This window comes from Dromiciops gliroides, chromosome 4, assembly GCF_019393635.1.
Source record: "Dromiciops gliroides isolate mDroGli1 chromosome 4, mDroGli1.pri, whole genome shotgun sequence".
NCBI lineage: Eukaryota > Metazoa > Chordata > Mammalia > Microbiotheria > Microbiotheriidae > Dromiciops > Dromiciops gliroides.
This window is the reverse complement of record NC_057864.1, coordinates 23,365,973-23,389,389: the sequence shown is the minus strand read 5'-3', so window position 1 is coordinate 23,389,389 and position 23,417 is coordinate 23,365,973. Positions and strand designations below refer to the sequence as shown.

Genomic DNA, 23,417 nt, shown 5'->3' with positions numbered 1-23,417 from the left:
GCAGTTCTTAGGGGAAAATGTATATCTTTAAATGCTTACATCAGTAAAAAAGAGAGAGAGTGGATTGATGAATTGGGTATGCAATTAAAAAGAAGAACTAGAAAAAGAACAAATTAAAATTCTGCAATTAAACACCAAAATGGAAATTCTGTAAATCAAAGAACATATGAATAAAATTGAAAGGAAAATACCCATTGAACTAATAAATAAAACCAAAGGCTGGTTTTCTGGGAAAAAATCAAATGCAAACCACTTGTTAATTTAGAAAAGAAAATGAAATTATAAGTTTCCAAAATGAAAAGCGTAAATATACCATCAATGAAGGTGAAATTAAAGTAATTATTAGGAGCTATTTGACTCAATTATATGCCAATAAATCTAACAATCTAAATGAAATGGAAGAATATTTACAAAAAATATAAATTGCTTAGGTTAATAGAAAAGGATATAGAATACTTAAATAACTCCATTTTAGAAAAATAAATAGAATAAGCTGTCGATGATCTCCCTAAGGAAAAAATAAACCACCATAACCAGATGGATTTCTAAGTGCATTCTATCAAACATTTATTTTTATTTTATTTTTCTATACATTACAATCATGTTCAACATATTTCCACATTAGTCATATTGTGAAAGAAGAATCAGAAGAAAAGGGGAAAACCACAAGAAAGAAGAAACAAACAAAAAAGTGAAAATATTATGCTATGACCTGCATTCAGACTCCATAGTTCTTTTTCTGGGTGTGGAGGGCATTTTCCATGAGGAGTCTTTTGGAATTGTCTTGGATCATTGTATTGTTGATAAAAGCTGAATCTATCACAATTGATCATAGCACAATGTTGCTGTTACTGTGTATATTGAATGGAATGATCAGTTATTCTCACTTATTCTCATTTATAGCCCACTTATCCTTCTGTCTCTGCTCACTTTACTCAGCATCAGTTCATGTAAGTTTTTCCAGGTTTCTTCTGAAATTTGCCTGCTCATCATTTTTTTATAGCACAACAATATTCCATTACATCCATGTACCACAACTTATTTAGCCATTCCCCACTTGATGGCCATCTCTTCAATGTCCAATTCTTTGCCACCAGAAAAAGAGCACCTATACATATTTTTTTTTAATCTGAGTTTTTTCCCCTTGTTAATGATCTTGTTGGGATATAGACCTAGTAGTTCCATTACTGGGCCAAAGTTACCAAACATTTAATGGTCAATTAATTCTAATACTATATAAACTACTTGGAAAAATAGGTAAAGAAGGAGTCCTAACAAATTCCTTCTATGAGACAATTATGGTTTTGATGCCTAAGTCAGGAAGAGCAAAAACAGAAAGAGAAAACTATAGATCAATTGCCCCAATTAATATTAATGCTAAAATACTAGCAAGGAAAATATAGCAATTTATTACAAAGATCCCAACCAAGTACACGCGTAGTACCTCCACATGGTAGCAACACCATCTGGAAAGCATTGAGGCGTCAATGCACAAGATATATCTGTCTGGAAAAGGATACTATCAAAGGAAAGGGGGAAAGTCACAGTGGATATTATTGCACAGAAATAATTAATGCACAAAAATAATATCAGTAACTATTGAGCCATAAGCCTTCTTTCTCATCTTTTGCTTAGGGTGTACTCCAATCAAATAGCATTTATTTATTGGGCACATTTTTATGAACAATTTGGTACAGCTGACCATATTTTTACAACCACATAATTGACTTAAAAAGGGACAGAAGAGGAAAGGTCCTACTATATTTGTTGATTAAGAAGAAAAAAAAAAGCACATGATTTGGTAGAACAAAATGTGGCCTGGAAAGCTCTCTTCAAATACAGGGTCTTTCATGCACATCTTAAGATCCTACAAAATAGCTTGTTCATTTCAAACAGAGATAACTAAGATGATCTTCCCAAAATTGGGCTCTTCTTGGAACTTGATCATAATTGCTTGTCTCCAATGCTTCTAAATGATGACTAGCCTGTCTTTGGCTGAATATGGCAGGGGTTGACTCCCACCAGTACCTTTTATGGTTTTTTGTAGGAAATGAAAATATCTAAAAGTACACGGGTCACTTTGAGAGATGATGAATTTCCCTCTCTTTAGAGATCCTCAAGTAGAAACTAGATGGTGATTTGTCTCCCCCATTCTGAAAAACCCTTACTTCATCCTTCCATCTTCACTATCATCCTATGTCTCTTCGCCCTCTTGTAGCTAAACTCCTTGGAAGGACTGTTTGCAACTGGTATCCGTAATTTCCCTCCTCATACTATCTTCTTCTTCTTTTTTCGTGAGGCAATTGGGGTTAAGTGACTTGCCTAGGGTCACACAGCCATTAGGTGTTAAGTGTTTGAGGCCGGATTTGAACTCAGGTCCTCCTGACTCCAGGGCCGGTGCTCTATCCAATGCGCCACCTAGCTGCCCTGTCATACTATCTTCTTAACCCCTTACAATCCAGCTTCTGGCCATGTCTTTGCACTGAAGCCACTCTCTTTAAAATGACCAATGATCTTTTAGGTGCTAAATTCTATATCTTTTTTCAATCCGCATTCTCCTTGAGCCCTCTGCAGCCTTTGACACTGTTGATCACTCTTTTTTCCTTGATGTGTTCTTCTCCCTAGGTTTTCAGGATGCCATTCTGTCCTTGTTCTCTTCCTACCTCTCCTATTTCTTCTTCTGTCTCCTTTGCTGGATCCTCCTCTAGATCATGCCTTCTGACTGTCATTGTCTCTCAGGTTCTGTCCTAGGCCCTCTTCTCATCTTCACAGTCTCTCACTTGCACCTCCGCATCCAAGCTGTTGCCATTCGATTTCACCTTTGCAATATCTCTTGTATGTACCCATTTCTCTCCTCTGACATGGCCCCCATTTTAATGTAGTACCTCATTACCCATATGCCTGCACTATTGGAATACTCTGCATGGTGTGTCTTCCTGCCTCAAGTCTTACCCCACTCCAATCTAAACTCCACTTAGCCACTAAAGAGATTATCCTAAAGTGCAGATCTGATCATGTCACCTTCCTACTCAATCAACTCCAGTAGCTCCCTATTGTCTCCAGGATCAAATATAAAATGATTTTTTTGGCATTGAAAATCCCTTATAACCTGTTCTCCTCTTATACCTTCAGTCTTCTTACACCTTACCCTCAGATATCTAGCCTTTATTCCAGGGACCCTGGCTGCCTGGCTGTTTAATGAACAAGACATTCCCATTTCTCCACTCTGGGCATTTTCTTTGGCTGTCCCCCATACCTGAAATCTCTCTTACTTCCAGTACACTTCCTGACTTCCTAGGCTTCTTCTAAAATCCCACATTTTCCAAGAAGCCTTCCCCAACTCTCTTAATTCCAGAATCTCCCTTCTGTTAATTATCTCCTATTTATACTGTCTGTAGCTTGGTTTGTGAGTATTTGTTTATGTGTTGTCTCCACCATTAGACCGTAAGCTCCTTGAGAGCAGGGACTGTCTTTTAACTCTTTTCCTATCTGTAGGGCTTAGTGCAGTCCTTGGCAAATAATAGGTGTTTAATAAATGTTTGAGTGAGTGATTGATTTTTAGGGAAATTTTGGTGGGGATTCCTTTTGTATAGGATTTGAACTAGATGGCCACTGAAGTCCATTCTAATTCTGAAATTCTATGATTCAGTGTCAATCATCTCTACATATGTAACAGCCTTGGATTGGTGAAGGTCAAAGAACTCTGGATCTGAGTCATTATTGGCTAGAGAGTGAGATGACAGGAATACTAATGAGAGGGCTAAGAATTGTTCTAGCTAATGTGGAAAGCCATTTGGAATTATGTGAGCAAAGTCACTAAACTATTTCTAACCTTTATCTCAGTAATCCAATAGCTGGGCAAATATCCTGCAGATAGAGGAAGAAAGTTTCCACATACTATAGGCCAAAATATTCATGTTGTTGTTGTTCAGTTGTTTTTTTCAGTTGTGTCTGACTGTCTGTGACCCCATTGGCAAAGATACCAGAAAGTGATCTTCTTACAGATGGAGAAACTGAGGCAAGCAGGGTTGAGTGACTTACCCAAGGTCACACAGCTAGTAAGTATCTGAGGCCAGATTTGAACTCAGGGAGATGAGTCTTCCTGACTCTAGGCTTTGTATCTATCCACTGTTCCAAGTCTCTCTAAATATTCATAGAAGCACTTTTCAGCATTTGGGAGGCTCCAAAGGAAAGTGTGGGAGAGAAGAGATATTAGGCTGCCTGCTAAACTGAAGGTCTACAGAACTGTAGTGCTGACCTCTTTGTCGTATGCCTGTGAAATCTGAAAAGTCTACCAATGCCATGCCAGGAAACTGAATTGTCTAGGAAAATCACCTTCTGAAGATCACCTTCGAAGGATAAGGTAGCAGACACTGAGGTCCTTTCTCAAACCAAGCTGCCAAGCACTTAAACTCTACTGCAAAGATTACAATTCCTATGGGCTGGCCCCATTGTTTGAATCCCAAATGTACATTTGACTAAAAGACTATTTTATGAGAACTCACAGAAGGCAAGCGCTCACATGGTGGTCAGAAAAAATGATATAAGGACACTCTCAAGGTCTCTATTAAGAGCTTTGGGATTGATTGCATCACATGGGAGACTGGCACAGGAAGGCCCAGCATGGCATGCCTTCATCAGAGAAGGCACTGTGCTCTATGAGCAAGGCAGAATTGAAGCAGCTCAAAAGAAACACAAGATGCACAGATTTAGGGAATCCGACCCAAATGTTCACATGGATTATTTGTGCCTGACCTGTGGTAGGGCATTCTGAACTTGTATTGGTCAGATCATCCACAGCCCAACACAGTCTAATGACTCTAACATAGTGATGTAATTTTGGTCTTTTTTGAGAACAAAGGAAAACAACCAAACAACCTATATCTGATTGCTTACCACCTCAGGGAGGGGAGGGAGGGAGGCTTAGAATTTGGAACTCAAAACTATGTCTAAAAATGTTAAAAAATTGAGAAAAAAAAGTCTTGTAAAAAAGGACATTAATAGAAATAAAAGACAAAGGCATTAAGTACATTAGGGTTCTAGTTCTCACTCTAGTACTGGGGACATCATGATAGGTGGGGGAAAGCAGTAGATTTGTAATGAGATGGACTGGACTTGAATCTTGGATCTGGCACCATTTATGCTGTTGGTCAAGATGATGAACCTCTTTGTGGTTCTGTTTTCTCTTTTATGAAATGGGAGTTCTCTTCTAACTTTAAGTGATTTGAAAAGCCAGTTTGCTGTGTGTACCTCACCACTTACATCCTTTTCTTTTGTGAAACTGGCACAACTGTGAAACTAACGAGGGTATTGACCTGTGTCCCTGGCTTAGGCACTCAGCCCTCTCTAAGTCATCTACAAAATAAGAAGGTTGGACTCCATGGCTCCCTGGTTCCCTTCCAGTTTGAAATTTGTGATTCTATGATCCAATTCTTTTAAAAAATTCTTTCCCCCCTTTTTTTCTTTGCCAGGCAATGAGGGTTAAGTGACTTCCCCAGGGTCACACAACTAGTAAGTGTCAAGTGTCTCAGGCCAGATTTGAACTCAGGTCCTCCTGAATCCAGGGCTGGTGCTTTATCCACTGTGCCACCTAGCTGCCCCCTCTATGATCCAGTTCTGGGCTCCATTGGCAAAACCTTCAGGAACCCAGAGCCACCTCTGCAAATACCCCAATGAGTATTCAGAGGCCAGCCTTGATAGAGGCAGAGCCTCTACAAACATAATACTGAAGATTCAGATCAGGTGAGGAAGTAGTTGAGCAGACCTGTGGGCCTTGAGTAATACTAATGTCTTCCCAGAGACTCCAGAGCTGTGAGCTGGATCAAAAATCAAACTTCAAGTGTTACTTCTCAACCAGGTCTATTATCTTCTGGGGCTCTCCCTTGCCCCCTCTGCTAAGGGGATTGCTGGCTCTGACCCCTTTTTCTTTTGTCTCCCTGTTTGCCTTCTGTCCAAGAGAAACCCTGTCTGATTCTCCACTGACCTGAGCCTGTTGGATTTGATCTCTGCTGGTGTTCAAGTAACCGGACCTGCTGCGTAACCTTATCCTTCATTAGAGTTGCCCAGCAAGCAGCAGCTCCTGACATTGGGATAATGATTTATTTTTCTTTGGTGCTCTCAGGAAAGGGAATACTGCAAACCCATATGTGGGGGGAGGGGTCAGGAGCTCTCCCCATACTTCAGACCCTTCCACCCTATTTCTTAGGCCAATACTTCCCTCAGGGAATTATTATTATTATTATCATTAGTTTTTGCAGGAAGAAAGGAGGAGGGAGTTAGCCTCATGAAGCCTCTCCCTCCTCACATTTTTCTAGATCCCTTTGCCTGAATCTCAACTTCGCTTTCACCACACTATTTTATAGCTGACTTATTTGGGCAAGTGAGACCGAATGTCAGAGAAAATCTCCTAACAATTACAGATGCCCAAACATGGAATTGGCTGCTTTGAGAAGTAGTGGATTTTTCCTCTCTGGAAGTCTTCACAGAGACTGGTTGACTGTTTGATCAGAATGTGTAAAAGGGACTCTAGTTCATATATGGATTGTGCTGAATGACCTAAGAGGACCCTTCTAATACTGAGATTTTGTGATTTTTTTATTCTGAGAACATTGCCTGGCCCTATTCCCTTTGAATTATAATTATTTTTAAAAGGGCAGAATCTAGAGAGCATGTGAAGAAATTTAAAAATTAATTTATTGATACCTTTAATTTTGACACCATCTATACTTTTCTAATTAGGAGGCCATCCTTTGCCTCACTTCTTACCTAGTGTTAATCACTGAATGAGCATTGCCTCAGGCAAATTGAGAACTGGGAAAAACCTTAGCTTAAAAAGGCCAACATCTCCCACTGCATCGAGTCTGATCTATATCTTGCCACTGGACCCAGATGGCTCTGGAGGAGAGAGTGAGGCTGGTGACCTTGCACAGTTCTCCCTCACTTAAATCCAACTCACTGCAAATCATGACATCACTTCCCTATGTCATAGTTCTCTTTGAGAATGAAGGACAAATAACAACAACTTTTCTAATATATCCTTCTCTTTCTTCCCAGGAAGCCAACAAAAGAGGAGGAAAACCAGTAAATACTAATATATCACAAAGATTTAGTGTTATAAACATCTATAATCCAATAACTATGAAAAGAAGTTGGAGAAGGTAAATTCCTACATCCTTTCTTGTGTGTTAAGCTTGGCCATTTTAATTTTGCAAGATTTGGTTTTTATTGTTTTGTTCCTGCTCTTCTTTCCATTTATATGATTGCATTAATTCATGTAAAATCTTCTCATACTTCTTTGTCTTCATCATAGTCATCATTTCTGATAATAGCAACATTTCATTCCATTCATATGCTACAACTTGTCTGGCCATTTCCCAGCTGATGGGCATTACTGTACCACTGCAAAAATGCTGATAAACATATTTTAAAAAATTTATTCACTTATTCATTCATTCACTCATTCATTTGTTTATTTGTTTGTTTGTTTTTTGGGGGGGGCAATGAGGGTTAAGTGACTTGCCTAGGGTCACACAGCTAGTAAGTGTCAAATGCCTGAGGCTGGATTTGAACTCAGGTCCTACTGAATCCAGGGCCGGTGGTTTTTCCACTGAGCCACCTAGCTGCCCCTGATAGATATATTTTGATCTATATGGGAGCCTGCCATTGCTCTCCTTAATGTCTATAAGTAATGGAATAAAAGGATAAAAGTATGTAGGCATTTCAGTAATTCTCTAATTATAATTTGAGCATGATTTCCAAAGTGGGTAGACCAATGAACAATTCCACCAACAATGCAATCAATATGCTTATCTTTCCACAATCTCTCTTTAGTTGACTATTCCCATTTTATTATCCACCAATCTGTTGTATGGTAATGAAGACCAAACAGAGCTTTGTGTATTTGGTCTTCGAGGGCAATGGGGAGCCACTGGAGTTCATTGAGAAGGGGGTGACATGGTCAGACCTGTGCTTTAGGAAAATAACTTTACTTGTTGAATGGAGAATAGATTGGAATTTTATCTATCATTCTTGCTACCTGGCTGGTCCACCTTCTTTTCATTTACATAGTTCTGTGATGCCACCTCTTATGATCCTTTTCATATAGAAAATCATCCTTAGAAATATACTGGGATACTATCCACCTTCAAAGAAAGAACTGATATTGATGCAACACAGACTAAAGCAAGTTGTTTTTCACTTTCTTTCATTTTTTCCAACTTTTCTTGTACAAAATTACTAATATGGTAATGTTTTATATAATTTCACATGTATAATCCACATTTTGTGGTTTACTGGCTCAGGGAAGGTGGAGAGGAGGGAGGAAAGGAGGGACAAAATTTGGAACTCAAAACTATAAATAAAATTGTTTATTATTTTAAAAAATAAAATAAAAAAGGAAATATTCTGGGAACTATCTGTGCCTGATGTATATTTATTTATTTGTTGCTCCCTAAAATTAGGTATTTTAGTTTTTGAGAATTATAATGTTCTGAGATTTGTAATCATACAACATCACTGGGAGCACATTTGCATTGTATACATATAGATACACACACACACACACACACACACACACACACACACACACACACACTGTGTCTTCCTGGAAGCAGATTGGTATTATTTAAAGCACTGTACAATTTTCTAAATGTTATTCCAAATTCCTCATTTCCCTATTCTTTTCTTTTTGTTCAATTCTGTACCCCACTTATAGTTCATCAGTAAATACATATGTTAAGGAGGTACAAACTCAATGGATTGACCATGGTCTTAGACTTATCACAGTCTTGACAGTCTTGGGCAGCAGCTAGGTCTCATGGTAAATAATGCACTGGACTTGGAGACAAGAAAACTTGAATTCAAAATCTGCCTCAGATATTTACTAGCTATGTGACCCTGGGCAAGCCCACTTAATCTCTGTTTGTTTTAGTTTCTTCATCTGTAAATGGGAACATAATAGCTCATATTTCACAGAATTGTTGTGAGGCTCAAATGAGATAATACCCATGAAGCACTTTAGAAGCTTTAAAGTGTTATATAAATGCTAGCTATTATAGTTGTTATTATTGACAATAGAAGATATGTGCTTCATCGATGAAAATGCCTCCTTAGGATCCCATGATTTTGTATGAATTGTTGGGCTTATCTGCGTTGTGTAATTATGGATCTCATGGAAGGTGGAGGGGCTTAATTCAGTCACCTCCATGCCATGTGCAAAGGGGAAGATCTGGAGGAATTCACTGACACAATCCCTTTTCCTTCTGGAACCTGGGTAAGATAATGTCTCTGTCAGTGGAAAACACCTTAAGAGGGCATCCATCTTCTTGAATCAATAATCACAGAGTAATAGAAGAGAGATATCTCTGTTGTTTCACTTAAAAGGACATCTTGCATGGTCTTACCATATACATGAGAGACTTCTTTTAGGTAAGAGAAGTTAAAGCTGCCATTTTGCTCTACCAAGTCAAATGCTTTTTGGGGTGAGGGGAAGGGAGTCATTAACAAATAAATACAGTTAGATCTTGTGTTCTTTGAAACTTTGAGTCAATCATTCACCTTTAAAATGTGGAGGATAGGGGGCAACTAGGTGGTGCAGTGGATGAAGCACCGGCAGTGGATGAAGCACCGGCACTGGATTCAGGAGAACCTGAATTCAAATCCAGCCTCAGACACTTGACACTTGGGCAAGTCACTTAACCCTCATTGCCCCACAAAACAAACAAACAAATAAAATGTGGAGGATAATTTATGAAAGCCACCAGATGGCCTTTTCATATTTTCACCAACATTGTCATGAAGACTATGTAAAGACAAGAAAGTAAAGATAAGGGTTGCAGACAGCTAGGTTGTGCTGTAGATAGAGTGTCAGGTCAAGAATAAGAAAGACTCATCTTTGTGAGTTCAAATCTATCCTCAGATCCCAGTGACCCTGGGCAAGTCACTAAACCCTGTTTGCCTCAGTTTCCTCATTTGTAAAATGATTTGGAGAAGGAAATATAAGAAAACCCAAATGAGGTCATGAAGAGTCAGACATGACTGAAATAACTGAATGACAACAACAAAGATAAAGGTTGGTAGAGATTGTTGCTCAGGGACAGCTTCTTGGGATCTTACCATAATACATGATATTTTCCATTATTTTAATATTTTCCATTTCTGTAATATCTTGTTGAATGATTCTTCAATGCTTTAAAGATTCTGTCACTTACTGGATGGATTTGTAGTTTGTACTTGTTCAGGTCCAGCCACTATTTTCAGCTTCCTGTCTTTAAATGTTCCTTCAACTTTTATAACATGGTGGGGAGTGAGATGTTAAGATAGGAATTTGGGATGATCTAATTGGCAAGGAAGGTGTGGCAGCTATACTATAACAATCTCCTTTGAACATCAGTTTTTCAACTCTCTGTTGTCCACTTGACAGTCATATAGTAATTTTTACAGGCTAGCCTTTCACTTAATAGATACTTTGTTCAATTTTTTTTTTTTTTGAGTTGAGCTGACTTGACTAAGGAGATAGCAAGGACAGAGAGAAGTCAATCAGTCACCATGCCAATGGATTTTGAAATATGGCTGCTGCTGCTTAAGACCTTAAAGTGCCAGATATAGAATTGCCCTTAGGACATAAAATTGCAGAGCTGGAAGGGGCTTTAAAACACAGAATAACAATAGTTAGGAGTTTAAAGTTTAACGTTTTCAAAGTGCTTCTCATCTTTTCCTTACAAAAATTCTTGGTGTAGATATGTGTTATTATTGTCTTAATTTTACAGGTGAGGAAACTGAGGCAGATAAAGATTAAGTGACTTGTCCAGAATGACACAGACAGTATGCTTGAGTTTGCATTTGAACTCAGGTATTACCCATTTTATATCTAACCCTTTATCCATTGATCCATGTTTAGGTATTAGAGCTATAAGGGACCTTAGAATATAGAATGCCAGAGCCAGAAGGGACATAGCGTATCAGATTTGGATGGATGTTAGGAAAGAGAATACCAGAACCCGGTCTTTAGAACAGAGAATGTTTTAAAGATGAGGAAAGCAAAGCTCATAAAGGAGCAGTATGCCAATGATCACATGGGTAATAAATAATGAGGATACAAATTCAGGTTCCAAATTCAATGTTCTTCAACTTCACCATGCTTCTAGAAGGCAGTAACAACACAGGTAATTTCTAGCCACAAGGTGAATAGGCATTTCTATGGACTAGCCTGGAGAAGTTCATTCAGAATTACCACAGAAGTCCTTCAAGGAAGAACTGTAACTAAGGTGGAGTGAGTAGGGCTTTGTACCAGGATGCTAAAATTTAGAGGATGGAGGACATTTGATATCCTTTAAATGCAGAGAAACAATGGAGTTTGTCATCTAGTTAGCAAGAATAGTTCATTGAAATAGGAAACTACCAAAGTACAGACTAGTTAGGCAAACTCTTCCCACCCTTGACACTTCCCCCTCCCCTTGTTGAACATATCATAGCACTTGCCCCTGCTCTGTCTTGTCCTTCTTGGAATCCATGCATGAAATGTAGCTGTAACTAGCCCTTTTTGCACACAAGTCTAGACCTCTGCTGTTGGGAGGTTAACCTGGTCTCGTTAGAGCCACCTTCTATTTTGCTTTCACTTAGTAAAATGGTAAGTGGTGTGTTCTGCCATCACATAGTTTCCCAGGCCCTTCTCACCTTCAATTGCCTTTTTGAGTTCACTTTTGGAAAGCACTTGGTGATTCTTTGAAGCTCATTCCAAAACCCACTGCCAAGAGGCCATCATTAAAACATGAGATCAAAATTTGGAAGAAGAAAAAAATAGAAATTAGGGTTAGTTTTTTCAAACTGTTCCCGTCCCTTTCCCTCTTCTTTTTAAAGAAATGTAAAGCTCGATATGTCAAGGATGTGGAGTGGTGCCTTGGAAAAGATCTCTGGTTCTCAAGTTGGAAGAACTGGTTCTGGCTCCTGACTCTTCGGTTTATTGATCTATAGGGTAGATGGGGAGGGGAAAAGCCAGGATTTCATCTCCTGCCAGTTTCCCCAACTGGTCTTTTCCCATTTACAGGGGACCCTTTTAGGGGACAGAGAGAAATCCTATTGCATCGTGTTCCTGTGCTGATCGCCTGGCCTGGCCTGGCTGCAAAGCATAGGATAGAAATACCATTCAATCGGCTTTCCCTATTGGAACCCTCACCAGAGCAGCCTTATACCCTAAGAAGACTCAGGTCAAACCTTGGGGCGGGGGTGGTGATAATCCACCTGAACTCATTCATCAATGATGAACAAAATCCTACCATCCTACCTTCCTCCTGTGACAATTCTGAATACCTGGTTGTCATTATTCAAGCCTAATTCTCTGTCCCCTGCTGCCTTCTCCCTTATTTCCATCCCCCTCAACTTAATTTCCCATATGTTCCATTCTGTAAATATCCAGCCCTTCCATTGTGTTCTCTTGAATGCCTGCTCCATAGGCAAAGTTTGCTTTCCTTGAAAATCCCCTCCCCCCATCTTTTAATTTCTGGTAACCAAGGAGACCCGGCTCCCTCCAGATGACAGACATAGCCTCCCTGGTCCCTTTTCCAACACTCATCCTGGACTCACTGTCATGGAGGGGGGTATTGGAATACTCCTGGCTCACCTTTGCTATTTCCTGGCTCTTTCTCTACCACCATGACTCAATAACCTCTCCTTCTTGGAGGTTCACTCGGTCCATATCTACCACCCAAGTAAAATTCTGGTAGCTGTTGTCTTCAGACCTCCAGTCACTCCCCATATTTCCTCAATGAATTCATTGCTGGACTCCTAGTCTTCCTGTCCTTTCTAATTGCTGCACTACATATTCATACTCCCTCAAATACCCTAACCTCCAAATCCCTTTACCCACTTCCCGTAACCTACTCCTCCACCCTACCTGAGCCACACACGAAGATGGTAATACCCCTGATCTCTCCATCATCCACAGATTCCTCTCATCCATTTTAATGAACTCTGAGATTCCCTCCTATGATCACAATCTGTTGTCATTCTACCTCTCCCTCTTTATTGCAACCTCCAACCCTATTCTTTCTCCTAACTGTGACCTTCTATCTCTGGTTCTCTCAGTTCTTTCCCAGGCTACCTCCCCTGCACTGTCTATATTTTCCACTATTCCCCATCTTGAATCCTTGGTGAGCCAGTTCAACTCTCCTCTGTCTCCTCTACTTGCTTGAGCTCCTGCCTCCCTTATTTTATTGACAAACTTACCCTGCAAAACCCCAGCCTTGGATCACTCCCACCATCTACTGCCTTCATTCCCATACATATCCTGCTGAATAAAATTGGGGGAAATGATAACACTGTGTTAAGTGGGCCCACTATAGATTTGGGTTAAATATCCTCAGCTGGGCCCTCACTGCTGCTCGGCACTCCATCTGCACCTCCCTTATCAAATCACGAAGAAGCCATGACAGGCACTTGCCCAGAACTTTTTGTGCTTCCTCAAACCTTTCATAACTCTTGTTCCCCACACCCTCTCAGGTGAGGAACTCGCCTCATATTTTTAGGACAAATGAGATCATTGCTGAGTACTCTCTCTTCTCCCCTTTCCACATATCATATCACCCAGATGGCTTCTGTCACTCTCTCCTCCTTCATCTCTGTCTCATATGAAGAGGTGACCCTTCTCCTTGCCAAGGCAACCTCTCTACATGCACAGGTGATCCCATTATATCTTTTCTAGCAGATTGCCCCCTCTATCATTCCCACTCTCTCACTTATCTTCAGTCTCTCACTGCCTCCTGCTTACAAACATGACCATGTCTTTCCCATCCTCAAAAACACAAACCTATCAATTGATCCATCTATGACCACTACCTGGCCTCCTATACCCTTCCACCATTTTGTGGCTAAACTCCTTGACAAGGCCATCTATAACAGATGCTTTCACTTCATTTCTTCTCACTCTTCTTAATTTTCTTCAGTCTAGTTTCTGATCTCATTCAATCAAAACTACTGTCTCCAAAGTTACCAAGGATCTCTCAATTGCCAAATATACTGGCTTTTTTTCAATACTCATCCTTCTTGACTTCTCTCCAGCCTTTGACATTATTGACCACTCTCTCCTCTTTGATACCCTATTCTCCCTAGGTTTTTATGACAACTCTAAACTGATTTCCCCCCAATTGTCTGACAACTTCTCAGTATCCTTTACTGGGTCTTCATCTAGGTCATGTCTGATAAAGACAAGTACCTTCCTATTCTCTTCTCCCTCTATGCTTTCTTTCTGAGTGACCTCATAAGTTCCTATGCATTTGATTATGCATATGATTCTCAGATCTATTTATCCAGTCAAACTCTCTCCTGACCTCTGGTCTCAACTCTCCAACTGCCAATTGGACATCCAAAACTTTGAGATTGTGAGTTCCTTGAGTAGCAGGGCCTTTTTTAACATTTAAAAATATATATATTTTATTTTTAATTTATGAAATAAAACAAGCATTTCCTTAGGATAATATGATAAAAAAGATTACACATGAAACTGCAAATCTATTATGTATACTTTGCTATTACTTTTTATTTATTTATTTTTATGTTCTTGAGTAGAATTTTATTTTCCAAAATATATGTAAAAACAAAATTTTAACATCAATTTTTAAAAAACTTTGTGTACCAACTTCTCTTCCCCTCTCCATTCCCACCCCCCACCCACAAGAACTCAAGCAATTCAAAATAAGTTATACGTGAGTAGTCATGGAAAAATTCCCATATTACTTTTAAATATATAGTAGAATTATCATGTAAATTTCTTTTTTTTCTTCCCCTTCTCTCACCCTAGTGATGGCTACCATTAGATACAAATAGGTGCATGTATATATATATAAAGTTCTTCTATATATACTTCCATTCATCAGATCTTTTTCTGGATGCAGACAACATCTTTCTTCATATGTCCTTTATAGTTAATTTCGGTATTTATAATAGTCAAAATGCCTCATTCACTCAAAGTCATTATTTAACAGGACTATTTTTTTTTTTTGCTTTTTTTGGTATCTCAGTGATTAGCACAGTGCCTGTCACTCAGTAGGTACTTAATAAATACATACTGACTGACTAGAACTGGATTGTCCTGCTTGTATTCGCAGTGCCAGGGCTTAGTATAGGACCTGGAATACAATAAGCACTTAATAAATGACTTCACTTAACTAGGGATGTTTAACCTGGAGTAGGGAAGACTGAAGAGGGGCTTGTCTTCAAGTGTTTGAAAGATGATGATGTGGAAAAGGGAACAGAATGGCTCTGCTTGGCCCTGGACGCCAAAACTAGGAGCAATGGGGAGAAGTTGGATATGAAGTCAGAGGATATGGATTCTGACTCTGCTGAGTGACCTTAAAAAGTCATTCAATGTCTCTGGATCTCAATTTCCTCATCTGTCAAATAAGGAGGGTCAGACTAAGTGATTCGTGAGATTTCTGCTAGCTCTTAAATCCATCATCCTATGATCTTATAAATGATAAAGAAGCCAACTTAGTTGTGATATCAGGAAAACAATTCCTAATAATGAGAACTGCTCCCAGATGGGATGGGCCCCCTTGGGAGATGGTGAGCTCCCAATGGCAATGTATCAGATGCAAACATAGACATTTAGACCAAAATTCACAGAGGTATAAACATATAAATTGTGTGTACATAAGTAGAGATACATACAAATCTATAAACACTTGCTCACAGATATATGCTTACATACCCCCATCCATGTCCGTAGAGAGATGCAAAAGCAAATGCTACATAATGTGAAGAGATGAAGACCCCAGAATAGATAGGTTGGTTCCAGGAGCTTAGAAAGCTGATTGAAAACTGCTGCTTTGATGTGTTATATTTAAGGAAGTGTCTCTAATGGGCCTAATTATTGTTATTATTAATGATTATCCTATAATCTGGTGATGCCATATTTCATTTCAAATGCCACAGAGGTTGCATTAAACAAGATGGGACAGAGCCTGGGGTAGCCTGGCACTGAGGCCCTCCATAGCAGAGGAGGAGTTTGAGAAGTGAGCCAGAGGTTCAGAGACCAGAGGACAAGAACATAAGGGAGAGACTGGGGAATTTTCTGCTTCACAGTTCAATTGAGAGAAGAGGACAAAATGGTGGTGGTGATCAAGAGAATGTGATCAACTGTCCCCCTCATCCAGGGTGCTTATGTTCACAACCTCTGTACTCCCCATCCCCCGGGTCTCCTCCCTTATGTCTCTTCCTTTTGAGAGACTCTCAAGAGGCCAGATCTTTGTCATTCACAACCAGATTCTATGGAATACAGGACCTGCCTTGTGCTACCTCACCCCAGGCCCCCAACCCTAGGATCACAACATTGGGACAGGATGCAGAGCACCCAATACCCACTTCTTACGCGCCCTCAAGCTGGCACTAAATCCCAGCACACCCTTTTGGGCTCCAATTTGCTATCTGAACGTTTAAGGATTCTCTTGCATGAACCACAGGGTTCTAAGTGCCGGACAGACTTCCCACAGGCGGTTTCTCCCAAACACTCTGATTCCTGGCTATGAATCCCAGGGCTAACTCTGCTCTCAACAATCTAGCCCTCAAAACCTTCTTCTTGCCCTACAGCCAGTTTCTATCCAAGTGCCAATGCCTCTTAAATATGCCCACAAAATCCTGGGCAGATGCATTTCAACTCAGCGTCCTGGGCACAGCTGTTCCCACTTTCAACCCAGGACTCTCCAGACTCGGACAGACAGAAGGCTGACTTGTGCCTGGGTGACACAAGGAGACAAAAGAGAATTCTGTAAGTCTCTCCATGTTTTTCTAAAACCATTGAGCTCATCATTTCTTATAGCATTGCAATCATATGCCACAGCTTGTTCAGCCATTCTCCAATTGATGGGTATCCCTGCAATTTCCAGGTTTTTGCCACCACAAAGAGAGCTGCTGTAAAGTTTTTGAACATTTAGTTGCTTTTCTTTTTTTCCCCTATCATCTTTGGAAATAGATTTATTAGTGGTATTTCTGGATCAAAGGGTATAGGCAGTTTAATCATGTTTTTCTTATACTGTGTTATGGAAGTGCTTGTTTTATTCCATAAATTAGAAATAAACAAAAAACTGGCCAGACTGAGGAGGGGGAGGTCTTCTGGACACTGCCATGTGTGTTTGTGTTGGGGAAGGAGATGTTAGATTTATAGGAGACCCTCAGGGATCAGGAATAGCAGGAGAGAGAAAAAGAACAGCTTAGAGCTTGAGTCTTTGGAATAAGAGAATCCAGAGAAAGGAGGTTTAGAGGAAGGGTCACAAATTCAATTTTGGACTTCATAAAATCTTTGAGTGTGAAGGTGCCTGCTCTCTATAACATCCCTGAAAAGTGATTATCCAACCTTTCCTTGAAGACCATCAGGGACAGGCAGCCCTCCCTCCCATTGCCCCTCCCCCACCCCACCTCAAGGCTGGCCACTCTATTCAGGATTGATTCTATTTGTTAGGAAGTATTTCCTTCCATCAATAATGAAATCTGCCCCTTGCCTAGTTTCTTCCCATTTATCCCAACGCTGCCCCTGTGGGGACAAGCAGAGCTTTTGTCAAAGTAGGAAAATTGTCAGAGAGAATAAGAACAGACATTTTGGGAGTACTTTATAGTTTGCAAACAGTTTCATGTACATTACTTGTTTTCAATTTCCTATTGATCTCTTGAGATAGGAGTCATACGCATCAGAATCAGTCACTATTTCACTGGTGAGGAAACTGAGTCTCAGAGACTTGCTTATTGCCATCCAGTTCATGTTAGATATATTAAGAGCTGAGTTCAACTTTTACCTTAAATCTAGTGCTTTAGTGCCAGAGTCCTGAAGCAGAGAAAAAGATAAAACAAATAATCGAAGCTCTCAATAATAAAAGATCTACCAGAATAGTACCTCAGAAACCCCTTAGGTTATTTATATTCCCCACCCAGTTTATTGGGACAGTTAACCCCTGACCTAATTTTTATAGAATGGATCTTCTTGCACAATACACAAAAATGTACTATTAACCCATTCCAATCTAGCCCCTACACTTTTAACTTGTGCCCTGTTGCTTCTCATGGGGCTGCATTGTCTTTCTAGCACCCAGATCCATAATTACACATTTTTCAAGGCTTGATTGTGTGAATAGGTGGTGCAGTGGATAGAGCACCAGCTTGGAACCAGAAAGTTAAGTTATTTCAGTTATATCTGAAAGACTTGTCCAAGGGCATCCAATGAGGAATTCCTAGCTGACTTTTTATCATGTAGATATTATAGACTATTGTTGCCCATTTCAGATTTACGTTGGTCTGAGAACGTGGAATGCCAGAGGGCAGAGGAACCTTAAGAACACAGGCTAATAGGCACAGGAAACAATGAGAGCTTCAAGTCCAGATCCTTCATTCAGGATTCAGATTCCCCCTCTATCAGAGAGGGGCATGACATCCCTCTGCCCTCTGGCATTCCACGGCCTCTAGGTTCCTAGCTCTTGGAATGGATGGCTCTTTTCTCGGGTCCCAGCAGATCCCTACATTGAATTCTATACCTCGGCCCTGTGCTTTCTTTCCCAAGGAAGCTGGCTGGTGAATTCACCCACCCTGTGCTATGAAATAGAGGCTTGACTCCGTTAAGGCTTCCCAAGAAACTGAGTGTTTCTGTCCATGTTCCACTCTTGCTCTTTCCCCCCCACTGGAGTTTTGGCTCTTCTCAGAGCCCTGAGGTCCAGGGCTAACAGATAGTGAAGGAAGAGAGATTTCAAGGGGACCTTCACAGGAAGGTGGGGCATCCCTGGACAGCTTCACTTATTGGGAGGCCAGAACTCTGAGGACTGGGAGTTTGCTGTTCTTGATTTAAACGAGGGTGGGCTGATACAGTTGGGCAGCAGCAAGCATGATCATTCAGTGACCCTGGGGCTTGTCCCCCAGTCTCTTCTGCAGAAAAACAGAGCCAGGAGCACTCGACTGTTTCCATTTTGTTGTTGTTGTTGTTGTTTTTTGTGGGGCAATGGGGGTTAAGTGACTTGCCCAAGGTCACACAGCTAGTAAGTGTCAAGTGTCTGAGGCCAGATTTGAACTCAGGAACTCCTGAATCCAGGGCCGGTGCTTTATCCACTGTGCCACCTAGCCGCCCCTCGACTGTTTCCATTTTGAACCAGGCTTGGGATTCTATGTCAGAGCATTTGAAATTCACAGGCTGCCTCTGCCTAGTTAGTCCATGGCTTCCATGTGAGGACTGGCTCAGCAATTCCTTTTGCTTTCTGGCTGTTTTGGGTTCATACTTGGAAAGGGATCCATATTCCCCAAGGCTCAGCATAATTTGGATTGTGGTCCCATTCAGACTGCCAGGCTAGTGACAATCCCTTCAGCTCCCATTCATGGAATCCCCAGCCTCCCAACCTTCAGGCCAGAAGAGTCTTTAGACATACCTATACATACTCAGAGCACTGAACCACAGAAGAGAATCCTCATCGAATTAGAAGGCAGGGGAACTCAGAGACTGTCTAGGACAACCCGCTCACAAACTGAATCTCCTCCTGTATAATAAACCTGACAAGTGGCAGTCCAGCCTCCTGGAGACCTCCAAGGATGAGGAACCATCCCATTGTAGATTGGGGGAGCTCTAAGTATTAGGAAGGTTTTCCTGACATCAAAAGCTGAAATTCACCTCTTTGTAACTTTCCCCATCGACCTCTTGCTTGGTTTTTGGGACCAAGAGGAGACAGTTTAATCCCTTTTCGACATGACTTTTTTTTTAAATATGTGGAGACAATGATCATGCACCACCCACCCTCACCAAGTCATTTCTTCTCCAGATTAGATATTCCCAATTTCTTCAATACATCTTCATGCTCTGTGGACCCAAATCCCTGCACCATCCTATTCTCTCTTCTTGGGACAATCTACAGTTTGTAAATATCATTAAAAAAACCAACTAGAACACACAGAAATGCAGACAGCCCTACAGATTAGCTCCGACGAAGGTTGAGTACAATGCAACATTGCCTCTGTATTCCTAGAAACCTTCCTTTTTGATGCAGCCTCAGATTGCATTAGCTTTTCTTGGGTACCACAACATCCTACACACACACACACACACACACACACACACACACACACACACACACACACACACACTTAAACCCCCAGATAATTTTCCCAGAAAAAACTGCTATTTAAACAGACTCTCCAATATTATGTTTGTATAGCTGATGTTTTTATCCAAGTATAAGAATTTACATTTATCTCCATGGAATTTCATCTTATTTGATTCAGCTCAGTGCCCTAGCCTGTCAAGGAGAGGTGGGAGAGGAGGCAGAGAAAGCCTGCCTTAAATTCAGGTGGCAATTGAGCTGAATCTTGAAAGAAGCCAGGGATTCTGGGAGTTTCAGGGGAGGGAGAGTGCTTTCAGATGCGGGGGATGCAGCTTTTGCAAAGGCATAGAGAATGGAACTGGGATGTTGTATGCATGGACTTGTAAGAAGGGCAATTTGTCTGGATCCTAGAGTGCATGCATGGAGTGTAGCAATGCATAACCAGTCTGGAAAAGTATGACTGGACTAAGCTATGAAGAGCTTTAAGTGCCTATTAGAGGCCTTTATATCTACTCCTGGAGGTAACAGGGAGTCAATGAGGGTTCAGTTCCTTGAGTAGGGTGATGATTGGCCCCATGCATGTTAGTGAAAGCAACCTCTTTGGCAGCTGTGAGGAGGACAGGTCAGAGAAGGGAGAGATTAGAGGCAGGGAGATTAAACAGAGAAATGATTACAATATTCCCAGTGAGAGGTGATTGCATCTGGCATACTGTGGATAAAGGGATGTCTGTGGAAAGTAGTTATGGAAGTGGAAATGGGATGATTCGGCAACTGATTTAATATGTATTGTAGGAGTGAGGAGCGGAGGAAAAGCCCAAGTGAATCCTGGGTAACTGGAAGGATGGAGACATGATCAGTGAGGAAGGGGAAGTTCAGAGTAAGGCTATGCTTTGGAAGAAAGGTGGCTTGGCTCCCTCATATCCATAGCAAGAGAGCCAGGATAGAGCAATGTCACCAAAACCCTAGTGAGGAGAGAGAATCCCAGAAGAGGTGACCAATAGCATCAAATGCTTTAGAGAGGTTGAGAAAGATGAGGAGGGAGAACAGTTCATTAGAGCTGGTGATGAACAGATTTTCTTTGGGCCCCAAGTGCAAAGCTCTGACCCTTGACCCTCCCTTCGATCATGGTGGTTCCATGGGTTGGTAGTGGGTCTCCAGAATTCCTATTAAACACACATGTGTGGAGGATGGGGGGATGCCTTGGGGGTAATAGAGAGGACTTTCGTTCAAGAAACCAAATCTGATGGGAATCACATGTTGTTTGTAGAACATGAGATTTCAACTGAAGGGCACCCTTTCCAACGGGTAATTAAGGAACTAGCATGAGGTCTTAATGGTCAGCTGCTGGCTCTTTCATGGATGCAGAAGAAGGGCCCTCCAGGAGCTTCCTGTGCCCAGCCTGCAGCTGTTTCTAATATGGAGATGATTAAGAAAAACAATTCAAATTAAACCTTGGAAATTTGTGCTGTGGAGACTTCGAGGGCCTGAAAGATATAAACCATCTTCATGGGGCTGGTGGATTTGTTTTAGGAGATTTTTTTAAACTTCCAAACAAAACAAAAGCCTCTGGACAGTCATTATTCCCCCCACATACACTTGAGTCCATGCTTGGTGACTTCCAATGAACAGCTCCACAGTGGAAACAAGTGAAAGTGTCCACTGGCTTAGCTGGGGTGGGGGAGAAGGGAGACACTTGCTTAACAGGAGTTTTCTGGGCAAAAGATGAAGCTTCTGAGCCTGGTTTAACTCAGATCAAGAGGAAAAGAAAGAAAAAAAGAGGAAGGTTGCTTTTCCTGGCAAGGAAAAGAATAGTAACTAAATAGTTACTATTGGGTCAAAGACTATTGCTCTGCAGCTATAAGCAGCTAGGCGGCAAGAGGCAGTAAAGCTCTGGTCTTGGAATCAGGAAAACATGAGGTGGCCTAGCTTGGTGGATATGGCACTGGACTTGGCACCAAAAGGCTTAGATTCAAATTCCACCTCAGATACTTACTAGCTCATGACCCTGGGCAAGTCACTTAACCGCTCCGTGACTCAGTTTCTTCATTGGTAAAATGGACTCAAGGACATCTGAGGTTCCTTCCAGCTCTAAATTTATGAGCCTGTGATCATCATCTCTCTTCCTTGGTTTTCCTGGTTCCATTCAAGACTTTGAAACCCTACCCTCTGTAGAAGGCTGTTCCCCATTCAGCCCCTCCCACCCTCCAAAGCTTCCTTCAGAGATTGCCTTCAATCAATGTTACATGTATCTTGAATGTGTCAAGTTATTTACATGATGTCTCCCTCATCCAAATGTGAGGGCAGGGACTGGGGTTTTGTCTGTCTTGGTGTCCCCAGTGCTTAGCCCAGGGCGTGGTGCAGCCTAAGTTCTTTGTTGAGGCTTTTTGACTTTATTTGAGTGGAATCCCATCACCTTGACTCAGTCACTTCCTAGACTCTAGGCAAGTCCCTCAGCCCCTCTGAACCTTAGTTTCCCCATGTATAAAATAAGGAGAATCCTATCACCCACTTTGTTGTGAACATCGACTGTAGGGATCATACTTTAATTAATGTGAACTCTATAAATGCTGGGCTATTATTGTTTTGAGGATCATAGAGCTAGAAGGGTACTTAAGGAACATTTCCTCCAAGCTCTTGGTTTTACAGATGGGGAAACTGACGACAGGAATAGGGGGAGAGATTCGTCCAAGATTACATAGCTTGATTGTTAACAAGAGGACCAAATACCCTGTGGATCCATTTTTTTTTCGGTAGGGAAATTGAGACCCAGAAAAGTAAGTTGCCCAAGGTTATACAGTCTGGTGCTTAATAAAAAGCCAAAATGCTGTGTTTGTGTGTGTGTGTGTGTGTGTGTATTGTGTGCATGTGTGTGAATGAAGATCCATACATATGTGTGTTTATGTCAATGTTTTGTTTATGTATGTGCATGTATATGTGTATATGCATATGTGTATATATGCAGAAAAAACATATGCCCATGAATATATATATATGTGCACACATATACATATATATTTATACATATATATTTGTGAGTATAAATAGGATGGGGATAGAAACTGGACCCATGATTTCTTTGGTCTGGGTTTATAGTTCCCACTTAGTGATTAAAGAACCCTTTGTGAATTCATGATGATAAATCAAGGTGTTCAGGACAAGAAATTTTAGATAATGCCTCAAAGCAGTAAATAACTGGGCAATTAGGTTACAAATATATTTTGTTCTGTAATAACAAGTGTGGATGTTGGAATCACTATAGGTTTGCTTTTGCAGTATTTCAAAACCATCATAATCATGTAGTTGTTTTCAGTCGTGTCTGACCCTTTGTGACCCTATTTGGGGTCTTCTTGGCAGAGATACTGG

The 23,417-nt window shown here is 40.8% G+C and overlaps 1 long non-coding RNA gene across 1 annotated transcript in view; it reads left to right on the top strand.

Annotated features, from left to right (window-relative positions):
* The first annotated feature begins 16,653 nt into the window (after positions 1 to 16,653).
* The window catches only part of LOC122726325, a 29,619-nt gene continuing 22,855 nt past the window's right edge, over positions 16,654 to 23,417 (top strand). The window contains exon 1 of the long non-coding RNA XR_006352790.1: positions 16,654 to 16,756. This is a non-coding gene — a long non-coding RNA (uncharacterized LOC122726325). The remainder of the gene's footprint in view (positions 16,757 to 23,417) is intronic.